The 19223-nt window shown below is 34.9% G+C and overlaps 1 long non-coding RNA gene across 1 annotated transcript; it reads right to left on the bottom strand.

Moving 5' to 3' along the window:
• Positions 1–3058: 3058 nt before the first annotated feature.
• LOC112940119 (uncharacterized) lies at positions 3059–5474 on the bottom strand. Its single transcript, XR_003243974.2, has 2 exons — positions 5255–5474; positions 3059–3802 (listed from the first exon to the last, which is right to left on the bottom strand). It is a non-coding gene; the product is annotated as an uncharacterized lncRNA (long non-coding RNA).
• Positions 5475–19223: the final 13749 nt, after the last annotated feature.

Below are 19223 nucleotides of genomic sequence, written 5' to 3'. Positions count from 1 at the left end.
ACAATCAATATGAATGATAAAAGTCAGGAAGCACAAACCAATTTAAATACCAAAAATCAATCAAAATCAAGAAAAACATCGACCTGTTTATAAGAGACTCATACCTTAAATCAATCAAACAAGTTGAAGGAGCTGGAAGGCCTAGAAACTGTGAGGAAGCAATGGAACATTTTGGATACATAGTTTTGGAAGTCATAGAAGAGATTTCTCATGTGAGGGTTCTAGACAAGCCCCAAAATTTCAGTTCTTAGATTTGCATACTTGAGAATTTAATTTTTTTAGTGCATAAATCTATAATAGTTTTATATTAATGAAAAGATAGAATAACTTATAATTTCTTCATGTATTTCTGCAATTTACTGCTAAGTTATATTTTACTTTAGTTTTCATGATTGAAGGTTAAACAAAAAATAAAGAGATAAAATATGAATTAACAAAATAATATTATTATTTTATGTGGATAACCAGTTCCATAGCATCTTATCCATTTTTTATGTTAGATTGGTTATTTCTTAAAATAATAATTTACCAATTTGTAAGTGTTTGAGATATGTTTTGAGTGAATTAGAATTTTTATTCTGTTCTAATATAGTCGTAAATTTTAGAGCCTTGTTGTGATTAACAATATCTCTTTCTACTATATACATTTAAGTGACTATATGTCTTGACACGATGAATATCCTTATTGATAATTTTTACAATTTTTCACAAGTGTTTTTCCTTCTTTCGTAGGCAAGAATAAGGATGTCCTTTGCCTCATTGCCTGTGAATGCAAACCTTAATGTCTTTGTTAAAGAAGTATATATACTTCTATATTTTAGTTGTTGATGTCTTAGATATATTTTTTCTTGATTATTGTAAGTGTTATATTTTTCTTTTTGAATGGCTCCATTACTAAATACTTGAAACAATCACATTTTGCTAATGAAGGATCCTTGCAAAAAGGAAAAAAACATAGGTAAAGTGGAAGAAACTAGTTCCAAGCATGCTAAATACCATAAAATGTATGTCGATATGTCTGCCAAAGAGCGCGTGAAAAGGGAGAGACAACAAGTAACCACCTTCATTTAAGCAAGTTCTATGGATCCTACTGAGCCAGCATCTATATTTCACGATAATGTTGTTATTGTCATCTCTTGCTCGATTTCCAAAATAGCTTAGAATTATACCTATAAAATCTCGATGAATACAAGCAACTCTCCAATATACTATTTTTACACCATCAGTTTCATCATGAATCAAGGTGATTTATCCTAAATTTATTATTGAAAAAACTGAGCCTATGAAGCCGTATTGATAATGTAAATGTTATTGATTTATTTTTGTTATGCCTTCCTCTTCTCATCTTCTCTAGAAACACTTTTCTCTTTCTGCATTTGTTACACCTGAATCGACTTCTATTTGAAAAAATATATTCTGTTAGCTTACATATAAACATAAAGCTAATTTAGAATGGTATCTTCAACTTGTTTATTGATAGATGAGATAAAAAATGTGAGTTGTGTTAGCTTATATAAAAAAAAATTGTCTACTTCAGCTAACAAAGGTCGAGCTAACTTTCTTTGTATTATTTCTATTTATTCCCCCGAAGATGTATATGCTAGATATTTGCATTTAAAAGTCCATGTCTCACTCCTCAACCCATTGTTTATGTCATTCCATAGTTAATCACATTTTCGTTCAATTCTTTATAATGTGGCTCCTTCCTTTCATCACGTATCTCCTCTATGAGTTTCTTAGAGAAGAAATAATCTTGTTTTGCTTTGCCCATTAAATAAAAGTAATCTACTTCTAATATTATGTACTATCTGCACAATTTCCATCATGCTGGTATTTTTTGGTATTACAATTCCTTAATTGATGTTGCATTCAATATTCATAATGTATAATATGCTAACCCTATTCTCTTATTATGCCATAATATAAGGTGATACATGTGGTAAATCTTTCCATTGGGAGGCAAGATGATTCTTCAAAGTTACAAAATGAGGTGGAACACCGAGAAGATTTGACCAATTACCCATAAGATGTCAAAGAGATCATATGAAGCCAACAAAATACTTTCCTTCATTAGATGATAACACCAGCAAAAAGAAAGCAACCAACCCACCATGCATAAGTTAACTCAATGTTACATAATCTAATTCCTCCAGGAGTTGATAGCAAAATTCCAATACATATTTTGTTGCGATGAACTTTATTTTGCCAATAAATTAAAATAAAGGTAATATGCAAATAAATTGAATTAGTGTGGCTAATTGATGAAGTCTATTCATATTATTCATTTTGGGTATTTAACAAGTAGAACTAATTGAGCAGCTTGTGTTGTCTTTCTGCATTTACCCGAATCAGTTGCGACTGCCGTGTTTTGCGAGTTCAAATTTGCTTTAAGGTGGAGGAAATTTTTGCAGCAGTCTTATGTTAAGACATCATTTAAGCTACCTAACGAATGACCAACATGATAAAATGAAATTGTGTAGCATAAGTGGCTATATTAGACCCGAAAGAAAAAATCAATCATTCTCCGTTCTATTTCTACAGTTTTGTATGAAAACAGGTTTTTCTACATTCATCTAAGTAGTCACAAGAGAAAAATTTTTTGGATAAATTTCTGTTTGAATATTTAAATATTGAAAAACTTGTAGAGAGCCCTTCTCTTTTAGAGTTCTCAGGAGCGGCTAAAGCATATTACTAGCCTAAAGCAAAAATTAATTGGGGCCTTAAACTTGAATTGTTAATAAGTTTTATACAATTGATTTGTTCTAGTTTTCAATTGCTTATATAGCCATTCTTATTGTAAATTATTTTTCATGAGATATAATATTCCAATTATGTCAAATTTGTTTTCATAATACCTTCATTTTCATGAAAAATTTACTTTTTCTACAAATAGTATTCAATATTTGTTAAAAAATAATAATTTATAACTTATTATTATTTAAAATGAAAGACCTTAAATTTGGGGGCCTGAGGCACATGTCTTTTTTTTTAACATAGCCGAGCCACCCCTGAGAGCTCTAAAAGCGGTAGAAATTTAAATTCTCGAATAATGCATGCATAAAAGCAGAAAAAGGAACACTTCCATATCAGCAGTTAAACTCAGTGATGTGCAAGTGAAACAATATTCATATTACATACCCACCAAATTGAGAATAAAATCCATCAGAACACATTAATGAGGATCTCATATTACCTGCATAAGTAGATGAAAGAGCAGAAAGCAAAACATTGAGAAAGAGTTGACCATGGACTGTTAATTTTTACATATGAATCAAAAGATTGAGTGCCCATAACAACATGTAACATATCAAAATCATATTAAATTTCATATTGAACACACTCGAGCTGTGCAAGCCTTAAGCAATTTGGATACACCTATATGTAAAGATTGGTTAAACTCTTGATAAACATACTATCTAAAGCAGGAAACACAACACAGTGAAAATTGATCAATTTAGCACCATTGATGCATTTTGATGAACATACTATCTAATGTTTGATATATGACATAAAACAGTGAAAATTGATCAATGTAGCACCATCGTTGAATTTTCGTACTTCTTGAATAGAGAATCAGATGAAAATGGAGCAGCCTATACTTGGTTTCCGATTGTAACTGAGCTCAGGTAAAGGACAAGAAAAAGTAGGAGTTCACAAATAGAAGCAAGCAAAATAATAAATAATTTGAAATCATGATATATAATTTTAGCTTCTGGGCTATGGAGGCATGTCAATCCTTTAGTTGCCTCGAGAATGACCTTCATTTGGAGATTCTATGGCAGTGGTTCGAAATAAGCACTTCCTGTTCAAGATGTACCAAAGATAAATTCACATTCAAATCAGATGAATCATACTGAAACAAGTTCATACTAAAATAAATTTCTTATACATGATTTAGAAAAATCAATTGGGTCCCAATGAATCTACATATCATTTTGTGAATCTGCCCTTGCGTCAAATAAGCAGTTATGTTTTTACACGAACTATACTTACTTTTGAATAGATGATTTTACAAATTTCCTCTTGGCATGAAATCGCACACCAAAATCCTAAGTTCATCTTCTAAGCTGGATCAGGTAAGTGATTTATAGAGTAAACAATTAATAAACTTATCAAGATGAAGAATTAAAGGAAACCTTGTCTTGACTCTTCACATTAGGACAATCTCTAACCTTATGACCCTATTTTCCACAACCATAGCAATCAAAGCTAAAAGTTGATAGTGCGATCAATCATGTGTAAGCCGACAAAGCAAATCCAAACTAACCTGACAGCTCAAATGAAGGTCAAAAAAAGGTTGCAGAACAACAACCTTAAAATTAGGAGAACAACTACTCTATGTGGTTAAAAGATGCATGCAAGAGTCACACTTAAAAATCTAAGGAGGATAAAAACTATACATTCAAAGGTAGATGAGTAATAACAAAATTTATAAACTAACATGTGGTAGCATGTTTTTTCCAAACAAGCAGTAGTTTCCCAAGGTAACAGTCACAACAAATTCTCTATTCTCTTTGGGTTTTGAGACATGTTAACAGTGTGCTCATCATGATGTTCTTTGATTTAGTTTTCCTATGTGAGCTCCGACAGTTTAATTCCTCTATTTGATATGCTAAAAGGGAAATGTTTATGGTATACATCGCCTCCCTTATGAAACAAGCGAAATAGATTTTTCATCTTTCGTCTTCCCGTCCTAGCTTGATGTATACTTTAAGTTGTACATATAAACCAAACCTGGATCTGTAGTCAGTTAATATGACTAATGTACTGAAAAATTGGTCTCTAAGCATAAATACTTAGAAATCATATAGTTGAGAACATTTAATATCAGGTTGTAATAGACTCCGCTAAAAAGCGATTAGTCAAGTTCCCAACCTGCATCAAATCATATATTACTTTGTTGAATGTATAATTTAATATCTATTCCTTCTCTTATAAAATAAGGTGGTCACTGCAACACAACATTTGTTCCCAACATTGACAAGATATTATCACACAAAAGCATAAATTCTTATGTTAATTTGACTCAACACAAAAAATTTAAATTCTCAGATATGCAAATCTAAGAATTGAAATTTGGGGGCTCGTATAGAACCCTCACTTGAGAAATCTCTTCTATGACTTCCAAATCTATGTATGAAAAATGTTTGCGAACCCAATAGAAACGTAAAACTCATCAAGCATCAGGAAAAGAAAAGCAGAAACTAAATCCCAAAGAGAAGTAATATCGAACAGAGGAAAAAACAGAACTCACAAATGGTAAATCAGATGGATCAATTGAAAACGGAAGCTCCAACAAAAATCTTCAGTAAGCCTTATCGGAAAGGAGACTGCGAAACCAAAATCTCATATCAAAAGAAGAAAATTACGAATTTTGGAATAAGTATAGGAAATAGCTGAAGAAGCTCCATTAAACCACTAACGTAGAAGATGGAAATAAAGGCACAAGTTTATCTTAAAATTAGCAATGTTGAATGAAGAATATACCCTTGCTGACAGGCAGTCATGTTGACCATGACCTGCCTACAATATATATGTGTGAATAAGAAGGCAGGTTATGTTTAACATGCTTGCCTGTCATCAAGTTATCTTCGTTATTCAACATTGCTTATATCTGATATGCCTCATTAGTAGCTTGTTGGAGCCCTATTTGCCACATTAGTAGTGTAACAACCCTAAAAATGTATAAGATAAGTAATGCTTAATGTGTCTAGAATGCCTAAAATTAAACCGGGTTCACATGGACTGATACGCGTAGAACCAGACCTCTAAACCCTTGCTACGGACAAGACAACTAACTTGGGCAGTTAGTTGAGCTAGAAAAGGTTGGGTGTAGCCATTAAGGGCTCTCTAATACGAAGATTTACTCGAATGAGTCTTTACTAGACTTAAAAAGGTTAAATCTTTGTTTGGAGGGTATAGGGGTAAAATGGTATTTTTCAAGGCTAAGGGTAGTATCGTAATTACACTAAATATATAATAAATTATTTGATTAATAAGTTGGAGGGGTATTTTGGGGAGAGAAGGCTGAAAATTGCCCCTTGAAGTGAAGTCTTGCTTCACACGGATTCGAACCTAGGTGGAAGCAACTAATTAAATTTGTTTTTAATTTAAGTTGGTAATGAAATTATTTATATTTATTATTTATTAGATGATTTAAAATTAAAGGAAATCATATTCTAAATAATTAAATAAATCCTTATTTGACTAAGTCCTATACTAGACTTCTAAGCCTAAGAAAACTCTTCTCTCCCACGCTCATCTCTCTCACTCTATATATCTCTCTCTCACGTCTCTATCACTCTCATTCACCATCTCTCTCTGCCAAATTAACTTTCAAGAACAAAAAAATAAGCCAAGTTCTTCACACTTAAAGAGCTGACACGAAATCACAAGAAAACAAACGTTAATGACACGTTAGGCAAAAGGAAGGTTGTCCGTCGAGTGGTGTTCACATTAAGAGGACTTGGATGTGATCTTGGGTGAAGTTTTTGGGAATCAAGTCAAGGTTTTAACATCAAAAGTTATGGGTTATCTTCTCTCTTGGTCGCTTTCCCAAGAGAACCCTTAAGGTTCATATTAGTCAGTCCAAAAACTAGGGTTGTTCTCCGTTGCATGTCCTCGTCACTAGCTCCCAATGATTCGTAGGTTGTGTATGCTTGCTGGTAGATTTAGGTGTATGTTCTATTTTGGTGATGAATATGTTTATGTTTGTGTATTTGAAATTGTATGAATGACAACCTATGTGTTTTCGCAACTATGTGCATGTGTGTGCAAGAATGTGACTATGACTAGGGTCTCGGCTTGAAGGTCCAAAATGTGTAACGTTATGGTTGTTATTTTACATGCATAAACATATGTAAATCATGATGTTCATAAAAGATGAAATGTGGATGATTTAGGTAACAATCTCTTGTCTAAATGAATCTATGAAAAATGCATCCCAAAATGGGTTAAATGGTCTACGAATTACTCTCTGTGTTCAAGTGAAAATATTGATGAAAGTGAGCTGAAATGTGACCAAATTTCCAGCAACTCACTTGTTTAGTTTAGGCTAAATGTAAATGAACAAATCTAGATAATTAATTGAGTGAAAAATGAGGTGAGGTCACTAGGATTTGAACTCGCGACCTCACCCGTATAATGTCTTAAAATCGCAAAAGGGAAATGGGGGTCAAGGGGATTCGACGTTGGGTGTGCTGACTGAAAAGTAAAGTACAAAACAAATTAATAAAAATAAATGTGAGGCATGGCAATCGAACCCACGACCTCTAGGCAGCGAATGAGAGTCAAAGAAAAATGAATCCACGACCTCTAGGCAGCATATCGAACCTACGACCTCCTAGGCAGATTTAAGGGGGGAAATTAAAAAGAAATTAAAGTGAGGCTGGGGGTTCAAACCCACAACCCCTCAGCCATGGGAGAGACACTTCAAAGAAAAAAATTAAAATAAAATGAGGTTGTGGGGGTTTGATCCCACATCCTCTCAATCCCATTGAGAGAAAAATAAAGAGAAAAACTAAGGGAAAATTAAAGTGAAGGTGTTGGGGCTCGATCTTGGGTCCCAACAATAAATGAAAAAATGTAAGTGTTGTCTAAGGGATTCAAAATTGGGTTCCCTTGACCAAATTCCATATTGATACATAAGCCATACGTGAATTAAATATTCAAGAATAATTCTGCCTACTTAGATCGAAATCGAGATCTTGGCAAACATAGAAGATGCATAAGTCTTGTACCACTTAATCTTAGGAAGATATGAATCACTTAAACAAACAATGAATGAAGCCTCATGGCTTGTATGTATAGTCCCATAAGTCTAGCATACGTTTAAAAATAAGTGAACCTAAATGTATGTAATGAAATGATGTAACCCTAGAAGGTTAAAGTAAGAGTGTAAAACACACTAAATGGACAAGTGCATTGTCACATGATGAAATGATGAAATGAACAATGAAATGATGAGATGAACAAAAAAATGATGAAATGAACAATGAAATGATGAAACCCTAGAAGGGTTAAGTAAGAGTGTGAAACACATCAAATGTCCAAGTGCATTGGCATATGTTGAAATGAACATTAACGTAAAAAGGGGTGAGTAATTATGAAGAACAAATGTTCTAATGTTAATGAATGTGATGACGACATAATATGAGGCTAACGAAAAAAATGGGAGCAATCTCAAATGAGCCTAAATTAATGTTATCAAAATGTACTTACCTATGAGAGTGTAAAGTTAATAAATAGGCCAGTCTCTATGAACACTTTAATGAAATTATTGAGATTAACGCGCTTAATACTAATGATGAGCTAAAAAATCATCTTTTCAGCTATGATGTCCTCATACTAGAAGTCAGCTTCCATGACATATGAGTTGAATGTAATGGAACTTTATACTGAGCACCAATAGACTAGCTATGAGCGGTGATGTCTTCTTTTGGGAAGGGCGGGGGTTCACGTAACTATCATGAGATGGGACTATCTTGCATGTCGGGTATGGGTCTCATTATATCTCCTAGTCTTCGAACCTATACTGCCAATATAGGGATCTGACGGGGTTCAATTTCCATGTACGCTAGCATGTTTTGGGTCACTTTGGCCGGTGATTCCACCTCTTTTCGGTGTGGGGGAGACACAGGATTTCATAATGCACACATAGTCTTTATCTATTAAAGTTAAAGTTCCCCATGAATGAATGAGTCCAGCCTCAAATTATGCACATAATGAAATGAATTATACCAAAGGTGTTAGGATAGGATAATCAAGCGGTGATCTAGACTTAAGTAACGAAACTAGGTCATTCTTGATCATTGCACAGCGGACCCGATGAAAGTCTTAAAATACATCCTAGGTATAGCTGGTGTTTACACTAGCCTATGAATGAAATGAAATGAAGTATGTATGAATGAATGAAACAAACTCTTTGTTTGCTAAAGAAGGCTCCCTAGTTGAGGTCCCATATGTTAAGCCCTCATTTTCGATATGTCTTGATGTCAAGTCCATGATTTCTAGTGTCGCATGTCATATGAACGAATAATATGAAAAATGTTATGTGCTATATGCAATATGTTATATGCTATGTGCTAGATGTTATGTGTTGTGTGCAATATAATAAGTATGATTATGCATGTTACTCTCAGGGCATGACTTTTCTAATACGAATTTGGAAAGTTCTCTCACTTTCCTAAATCAAATTTTGAAAGCTCACCAACTTTCCTAATCCCAATTTGGCAAATCCACTGACTTGAATTTCCATAATCATGTTGTTAGGAAAGAGCTATTCTTACTCATGCATGTCCTTGGAATGTTCTTGAATATACCCATACTTAGTACAAGTGTGTACTAACCCTATACAATTCTACAATTTTAGGTGAAGACACAGGTGGACGCTAGAGCTACATGTTGACTCTTAAACTATCCGGACATGGAGCATTCATCTGGACTTTGTAGGACCTCATGCTTTCGAGGATGCTTGCCCATTATATTCTAGCTTAGTTATATGATTGAGCTAGTGGAGTATGTTCCACTAGCGTTTCTTTCCATTTTTGTTCAGACATTGTATTGGTGCCATTTTAGCATGTATACATTTAATGTTATATTAAACTATGTCTTTCATTTGATGATCTTAGTGTTAATATGAATCTAATAGAATGGTTAGTATGCATGTTAAAAAACCAAAGGTTTCAAAATTTCTGCTAAAATTAACCTAGACAAAGTAAGAATGACGTAAGTAGGCTTGTCTGCGAACTCTGAGAGGTCAGCGATGCCGGTCTTGTCTGGGGTCTAGACTCCGATCGTGACAAGTAGCTTGCTGGATACTCTTCAGCTATTTCCTATTCTTCTTTCTAAATTCTTTATTTTCTTCTATCAATCTGAGATTTTGCTTTCGCAGTGCTCTTTTCCATCTAACTTACTAAAGATTTTGTTGGAGCTTCCTGTTTCAATTGATTCATCTGATTTACAATTTGTGAGTTATGTTTTTTCCGTTGTTCGATATTACTTCTCCTTGGAATTTAGTTTCTATTTTTTTCCTAATGCTTGATGAAATGTGCATTTCTATTGGGTTCACAAGCATTTTGGATACATGGTTTTGAAATCATTAAAAGAAAGTCACATAAAAGATTTTTCATATGCGAGGGTTCTAATTGAACCCCTAAATTATATCTGCAGCTGCAGCTTTTCCTGTGCATGATCGTCACGCTGCAAATGTACAAAGTTGGACTCTACTTCTCAAAATTCTCATCAAATGGAGTTTTCTATTGTTTTCTCAATAACAAGTAACATCAATAACCTTTTCTTGTTAACTTGGAATTTACATGTGTGATTGTAATGGAATAATAATAACTTTGTGTTTTGTTACTTCTGTTAGCCCATGAGCTCCATCATGCAGCTTTGTCCGGCACCTCCGACAAGCAAAATAACATAGTTACACCATTATATGTGTATGAAGTAGGTGAGTACCATCACAAACTATGTTTTTTCATTGTCACAACTATTATATGAAAGTAACTTATTCCTTTCTGTAATATTAGGTTCAACATCTGGCACATCTAACTCAAAATGCTAAATGACTCAAGCACTATGCAAAACAAAGGTTTGCATCAATCATTTGTTAAAATATTATTATATATAATGTGTGGCTCTATTCTAATCGTATACCTAAAAATATACAACTCACAGACAACACAAAACAAGTTGGTAAACATAAATGAGCTATAATCGGACTATGTATATCTTAGGCTTGTTCCTGACTGTAAATTCTGCGGTGCCAAAAGATTTGAATATGAGTCTCCTGGATTTTGTTGCAATAATGGTTCAATGAGGTTGATTTCTAACCAGGTACCTACTGTACTACATGATCTTTATTTTTGTAATACTGAAGAAACTAGGCATTTTCGAACATACATTAGAACATATAATATGTTTGCATTTACGTCACTTGGTGTGAACTATGATAAAGAGTTAACCAAAAAGAAACCATGGTATTTACACGTTTAGAGTTCAAGGTCAGATGTATCACTTTATAAATGACTTAATCCCTCCTGATCAAATACCAAGAACTTAGAGCTATAATTTTATGATACCGAAAATGAATTAGCTAATAGAATGGCTTGTTCAGACAAAGTTCATGAATCAGTTGTTAACAATTTAATGAACATATTGAGCATTAATCCATATTCTATTTTCCTAAAATCCTTAATGGATGTTCCAGATCTATCAAACTTTTATATTGCTCTTAAATCTGACACGGGGTTAGATCAGCGAGTATATAATCTTCCTACTACATCAGAAGTTGAAGCAATATGGGTTGAGAAAGAATTTAATGAAATTAGTTCTTCATCTCATATCAGAATCTATATTCGCAGCAATAAATCTCAAATACTAAACTACTACTATGGATTCTTTGATCCACAACAATACCCACTGTTGCTTCGATATGGTCAAAGTGGTTGGCACTGCGCTATTAAAAAGATAACATCCCTACAAAAACATCTAGATAACGAGCTTACTGTGAACATGAATATTTACCAAGTATTCAAAATATGGGCTCTGTTAATTCATATCTTGACATGGAAGCTCAAAATTTAGAGAATGGAAAGAAAAAAAGAGATACTGTATCTGTTCGTGAATATTACTGTTACAAATTTCAAATGAGAGAAGATAAAACAGATGGAACTTTACATTCTAGAAGATTATTTCAACAATTATCAGTTGATGCATTTATAAAACTTGAAATACAAAGATCAGACTTCTTCTTTTTAACCCATATTTGTTTAGAACAGAAGTGTTACAAGGATTCGTTGATGTTTTAATGCTAGGAGAAAGAATTACTTCTAACATAGGAAAACGAACATCTATCCCTGTCAGCTTCATTGGAGGACCTAATATGCGTCGACGATACATGGATGCTATTGTTTTAGTACAAAGTTTTGGTAAACCTGGTCTATTCATAAGGATTACTTGTAACCCGTCATGGCCAGAAATAAAAGACCATTTATCATTAAATTATGAGGCACAAATTAGACCTGATTTGATTAGTAGAGTCTTTAGAGCAAAGATTGAAGAATTTAAAAAAGATATATTGAAAAGAAATCTCTTTGGAATGGTAGCAGCTTTTATGAATACGATAGAATTTCAAAAACATTGTTTACCCCATGTACACTTTCTAATCATACTTACTAATGAATATAAATTACTGACTCCAGAATCCTATGATAATGTTGTTTGTGCTTAGCTACCTTATTCTTATTCACAACAATATATGTGGTCATTTGTTAGCCTACATATGATGCATGGACCTTGTGGAAACATAGATCCAACTGTTAGGTAGTGGAGCCTGATTAATTTTAGGCTTTCCTATTTATTCTCTATTTTAGGTTTTCCTATTTATTCTCTGTAACCAAAAATACTCTGATTTATTAATATAAATATACCTTACCGCCATGGAAGTTTACTCACAGGGTGTTACCATGAAATATTGGTTTTTCTCTTTCTCTCTCTAGATCTCATCTTTTTCTCTTGAAACTTCTTGTGTTCTTCATTCATCTAGTGTGTGTGGGTGAATTCGATCCTAACAACTAGTATCAGATCTAAGGAGATTCAACACGATCACTGAAGATGGATAGCTCGAAGTTTGGAATTGAGAAGTTTGATGGATCCAATTTCAGTTTCTGGAAGATGCAGATCGAAGATTATCTGTACCAGAAAGATTTTCATGAACCGTTGACCGGGGAAATTCGGAATCCATGACGGAGGAGAAGTGGAAACTAAATAATCGCCAGGCTCTAGGGTTGATCCAGTTGACTTTGTCAAGAAACGTGGCGTTCAACATCGTGAAGGAGAAGACTACGTCCGGACTGTTGAAGGCACTGTCAAACATGTATGAAAAAACATCGGCTATGAACAAGGTATATTTGATGCATAGATTGTTCAATTTAAATATGTGTGAGCATGGATCCATTTCTTATCATATAAACGAGTTAAATATGATTGTGAGTCAACTCAATTCTGTGGATATTAATTTCGAAGATTAAATTAAGGCGTTGATTTTGATGTCATCTCTGTCGAGTCTTGGGATACTATTGTTGCTGCGATTAGCAGTTCCCGTTGATCTGAGAAACTGAAGTTTGATGAAATCCGTGATGTTGTTCTTAGCGAAAGTATTCGCAAACGAGAAGTGACAGATTCATCGGGCAGTGCTCTCAGCGTTGATCGAAGGGGGGAAAGTAAGACGAAAGTCCAAAATCAACATGGTCGATCAAAACCAAAGAATCAAAGAAAATTCCTGAACAGATCAAATGTGACTTGTTGGAACTGTGGAGAAAAAGGGCACTTTCGGACGAACTGTACAAAGCCAAAGAAGAAACAGAATCAGAAATTTAGAGATGACAATGATTCTGTAAATTTAGCACAAGACGTTGGGGATGATCTAATCCTTAGTCTGAACAGCCTGGTTTGATCATGGATTTTGGATGCTGGTTGCATCTTTCTATTCGTCTCCAAGCACGGAGTTGTTCCAAAATTTCAAATCTGGAAATTTTTGAAAGGTATATCTTGTTGACAACAAAGCCTATGAAATTGAAGGAAAGGGGGATGTTTGCATAAAGACAACCTCGGGAAACCAGTGCACATTGGAGGATGTTAGATATATTCCTGGGATCAAGAAAAATCTGATCTCTGCTGGTCAGTTGGATAGCACGGGATATGCAGCAGAGTTTGGGAAAGGTTCATGGAAGAACGTGAAAGGTGCTATGGTTGTAGCTCGAGCCACCAAATATGGAATATTGTACACCACTTCAGGGTATATAAACATGGTCGCTGTTGCTGAAGGTGCTTCCGGTTCATGTCTGTGGTACAACAGACTTGGATACATGAGTAATAAAGGAATGAAGATGCTGGTTGCAAAAGGAGCATTAGAGGGTCTCAAGTCTGTTTATATGGGTCCTTGCCAAAGCTCTGTTATGGGAACACAGAAAAGAGTAAGCTTCACAAAGACTCCTAGAGAGCCAAAGAAAGTGCGGTCGGAAATGGTCTATACAGATGTTTGGGGACCATCTCCAGTATCATCACTTGGAGGATCCACATTCTATGTTACCTTGATTGATGATTTCAGCAGGAAGGTATGACTTTACTTCTTGAAGCATAAGTCAGATGTGTTTGCATCTTTCAAGAAGTGGAAAGCTGAAGTTGAGAATCAGACCAGTTTGAAAGTCAAATGCCTAAGGTCTGACTATGGAGGAGAGTATGACAAATCAGAGTTCAAGGCATTCTGTGCGGCTGAGGGAATCAGATTGATGAGAACAGTTCCTGGTAAGGCAAGGCAAAATGGAATTGCTGAGAGTATGAACAGAACATTGAATGAGCGTGCAAGGAGTATGAGGATACATTGTAGGCTGCCTAGAACACTTTGGGTGGATGCTGTGAGCACATGTGCATACTTGATCAACAGGGGACCATCAGTTCCTTTAGGGTTCAAGATTCTAGAGGAGGTGTGTACATGAAAAGAACTGAAGTACTCACACTTGAGGACTTTTGGTTGCACTTCTTATGTTCATGTTGATCCAGAAAAGAGAGACAAGCTTGATGCCAAGGCTGTGAAGTGTTACTTCATAGGCTATGGTTCTGATCTGTTTGGTTACAGGTTCTGGGATGACAAGAACAGAAAGATCCTGAGACATTGTGACATGACATTTGATGAGTCTGTCCTTTACAAGGACAGATAGCAAAAGGTTCTAGAGATTACAAAGAAAGTGGGAGTTGAGGTTGAGTTAGAGAGGAGTAACCCCAGAGATGTCGAAGCAGATACTAAACCAACTCCTACTGAAAAATCTGATGTGGAGCAAGTTGCACCTGAGCAGGTGTTAAGGAGATCATCCAGATCCATCAGGGCACCAAATAGGTATTCACCTTTATTACACTATCTATTGCTGACTGAAGAGGGGGAACCAGAGTCTTTTGATGAGGCCCTACAGGTGGAGGATTCTATCAAGTGGGAGCAAGCCATGGATGATAAGATGAGGTCACTTGAGAAGAACGACACATGGGAGTTGGCTGAGTTACCTGCAGGGAAGAGAGCTTTTCTGAACAAGTGGGTGTTAAGGATCAAGACTGAACCAGATGGCAAAAGAAAGTTCAAGGATTGTTTAGTGGTTAAAGGATATTCACAAATGAAAGGTATTGATTATGCTGAAATATTCTCTCCTGTTATGAATTTAACAATTATTCGAATTCTGTTGAGTATTGTTGCATAGGAGAATTCACATCTAGAGCAAATGGATGTAAAAACAACATTTTTACATGGAGATCTGTACAAAGAGATCTATATGCAGCAACCGGAAGAATTTGTTGTTCCAGGCAAGGAACACATGGTGTGCAAGCTCACCAGGAGCTTGTATCGACTAAAGCAAGCACCAAGGCAGTGGTACAAGAAGTTTGAATCCTTCATGACCAAGAGTGGATTCTGTAAAGTTGAAAACGATCCTTGTTATTACTTAAAGAAATACACTGATTCGTATGTCTTTCTACTATTGTATGTGGATGATATGTTGATTTCAGGATCTAGTATGAGGGAGATTAACAATCTGAACACAAGGTTGTCTGCAGAGTTTGAGATGAAAGAATTGGGTCCAGCAAAACAGATTTTGGGGATGAATATTTCTCGGGATAGATCTGCTAGCACTTTAAATTTATCTCAGGAGTTGTACATTGAGAAGGTGCTGAGCAGATTCAGGGTTAATGATGCTAAACCTAAGACTAATCCATTGGCAAATCACTTTAAATTGTCAAAGGAGCAATCACCCAAGACTGTCGAGGAGAGTGATCACATGGCAGTTGTTCCATATGCTTTAGTAGTTTCTAGTTTGATGTATGCTATGGTCTGCACTAGACCTGATATAGCACATGCAGTGGGAGTTGTTAGCAGGTACATGGCGAACCCTGGGAAATAGCATTGGGAAGCTGTGAAGTGGCTTCTGAGATATCGGGAGGTACATCCAGTACTTCTCTTTGTTTCGGCAAAGGCAGGGTGACTCTACAGGGTTTTTTGGATGCTGATCTTGGTGGGGATGTTGAATCGAGCAAGAGTACATTCGGGTACATTTACACCATAGGTGGAACAATAGTGAGTTGGATGTCCAAGCTTCAGAAGTGTGTTTCTCTTTCATCTACTAAAGCTGAGTATGTGGCAATAGCTGAAGCTGGGAAAGAGATGATATGGCTGGCAAATTATCTTGAGGAATTGGGCAAGAAGTAGAGCGAGAAGATTCTTTACTCAGGTAGCCAGAGTGCCATACAGTTGGTGAAAAATCAAGTCTATCATTCGAGGACAAAGCACATCAGAAGGCGATACCATTTCACTCGCAGGGCTGTTGAGGATGGTTATATATGCTTGGAGAAGATAGAGGGTGCAAAGAACCCGACAGACATGTTGATGAAATGTGTTGATGTTGGGAAACAGAAGTTATGTAAAACCTCAGAAGGTCTTTTGTAGTTGTTGCTACAGATGTTGCGGTGCGGTAAAGATGTTGATGATGAAGAGATTTTTTTTTGAGAATGTATTTTTTGGATGACTGAGTCAGTCTCCATGTGGGAGAATTGTTAGGTAGTGGAGCCTGATTAATTTTAGGCTTTCCTATTTATTCTCTATTTTAGGCTTTCCTATTTATTCTCTGTAACCGAAAATACTATAATTTATTAATATAAATATACCTCACCACCGTGGAAGTTTACTCACGGGGTGTTACCACGAAATATTGGGTTTTCTCTTTCTCTCTCAAGATCTCATCTCTTTCTCTTGAAAGTTCTTGTGTTCTTCATTCATCTAGTGTGTGTGCGTGAATTCGATCCTAACACCAACAAGATCATGTATGCGAAAACAAGGTCACTACAAATTTAAGTATCCCAAAAATTTTGCTGATCAAACATCAAAAGGAAAAAATACATATCCAATTTATAAAGGACGACAAACAGGAGATGTTGTTAAAGTTAGAAATTAGTACCTTGATAACTCATGGATTGTTCCTTAGAATCCTTTCTTACTTAGCAAATTCAACTGCCACATTAATCTTGAAATCTGCTCGAATATTAGAGTTGTTAAATATATTTTATAAATATATATGTAAAGGACATGATAAAATTACATTTCATATACATAACAATGACATGAATACTGAAATTGATGAAATAAAGGAATATCAATCTGCTAGATGGGTGTCTCCACCAGAAGTAACATGGCGTTTATTTGGTTTTCCAATTAAGGAAATGAATCCAAGTGTCTATCATCTTTAGTTACATCGTGGTGGAAAACAATTTGTCTTTTTTAGGAGCACAGTGAGTGTTGATACAATCATAAATAACCCTATGATTAAGAGAACAATGCTAACTGAACTTTTTTTCCAAAAGACTCAATCTCCTGTAAAAAGAATTTCCACAACACTTTTTCTGGTCAGTACAACATAAGATATGGAGCCGTCAAAAAAAGGTCGTGTTATTAGACGTGTTGTAACATGTCAGCCAACGGAAGGTGAGAGATATTATCTAAGATTAATATTAATGAATGTAAGAGGTCCAAAATCATACAAAGATCACCAAATTGTCAATGACATTCCTAATGATACATTTAGAGAGGCCGCTGAAAAAGAGGATTACTTCAGTGTGACAATAATTTAACTGAATGTATGATAGAAGCAATGAGTTATGAAATGTCATGTACTTTGAGACGTTTGTTTGCAAAATTATTGGTATATTGTGATCCCGCTACTCCAAGGAAGTTATGGGAAATATTTGAGGCACCTATGTCTGAAGACTTCAATATTTTCCCAAGCAGTGAACCAAAAAAATCGATATAAAGTTCTAGACCATATTAGTGACATTCTATGTTCAATAGGGGCATAACATTAACGATTATAGATTAATCCCAGAAAATTTAAAATCTTGCATAGCTGCTAAGGAAGCAAAAGATACTTATTTTGAAAGAAACGTAATTGTTAGTGAAGAAGATCTACTATTAGAGAAAAAACTAAATCTGGAACAACGAGCGACATATAATGTGATTATAGACAGAATACTTGTTAATAAATCATGGGCTTTTTTCATAGATGGTCCGGGAGAAATAGGTAAAACTTTTTTATACTTAAACTTACTAGCTACCATGCGATCTAAGGGAAATATTGCTCTAGAAACAACAACTTCTGAGGTTGCGGCTTCTAGCCTTCCCGCTGGCCGAACAACTCTCCCGTTTAAAAATTCCAATTGACATTGATCAAAATTTTAGCTGCCATATTAGCAAACAAAGCTTGCTTGCTTGCTTAATTCGAGATGCTAGATTGATTGTGTGGGATGAAGCTTCAATGGCAAAGAAGAAAATTATTGAAACTTCTGATTTACTTTTGAAAGATCTATTGAACACAAATATACCCTTTGGTGGAAAAGTTGTTGTCTTTGATGGTGATCTTAGACAAACATTACCTGTTGTTCGAAATGGAAAAAGAAATGACTTTATCTACCAAAGTCTATTGTATTCTTAACATTTTGAATCAACTGGAAAATTAATACTTATCACAAAACATACGTGCAAAAACAGATCCTGCATTTTGCGAATATTTGACGAGAATCGGAAATGGAAAAGAACCCCTCAATACTGAAGATAATATTTAGATTCCCAATTCATTCATTGTTCCTTTTACGACTGAGCAAGAATAACTGATTACATTATTTGAATCAACATTTCCCAATTTACCTAAATTTTTCTGTGAGTCAGCTCCAACAAGTTCTCGTGCGATCTTGACAACAAAAAATGATTACGTTAATGAAATAATGACATGCTTATCAATAAATTCCCAAAGGATGCTGAAATATATGTTGCAACTGATGAAACTATGGAACCAGTTGATCAAAGTCCATTTGAAGACTTTCTACACACTCTATATCATGCTGGTTTACCTCCATATAAATTAGTGTTAAAGAAAAATTGTCCAATTATATTATTGTGAAATTTGAATACTTGTGAGGGCTTGTGTAACGGTACACGATTGACATGTTGTGATTTTAAAACAAACGATATAAGTGCAAAAATTATAGATAGTGACTTTAAAAATACACACGTCTTCTTTCAAAGAATCCCATTAATGTCATCACAAGATGAAAAGTAACCAGTTCAATTTAAAAGAATACAATTTCCAATAAGACTATGTTTTGCGATAACTATTAATAAAGCGCAAAAGAAA

This window comes from Solanum lycopersicum, chromosome 10 (genome assembly GCF_036512215.1).
Source record: "Solanum lycopersicum chromosome 10, SLM_r2.1".
In the NCBI taxonomy this organism is placed as follows: domain Eukaryota; kingdom Viridiplantae; phylum Streptophyta; class Magnoliopsida; order Solanales; family Solanaceae; genus Solanum; species Solanum lycopersicum.
This window is presented reverse-complemented; position numbering and strand designations above follow the sequence as displayed.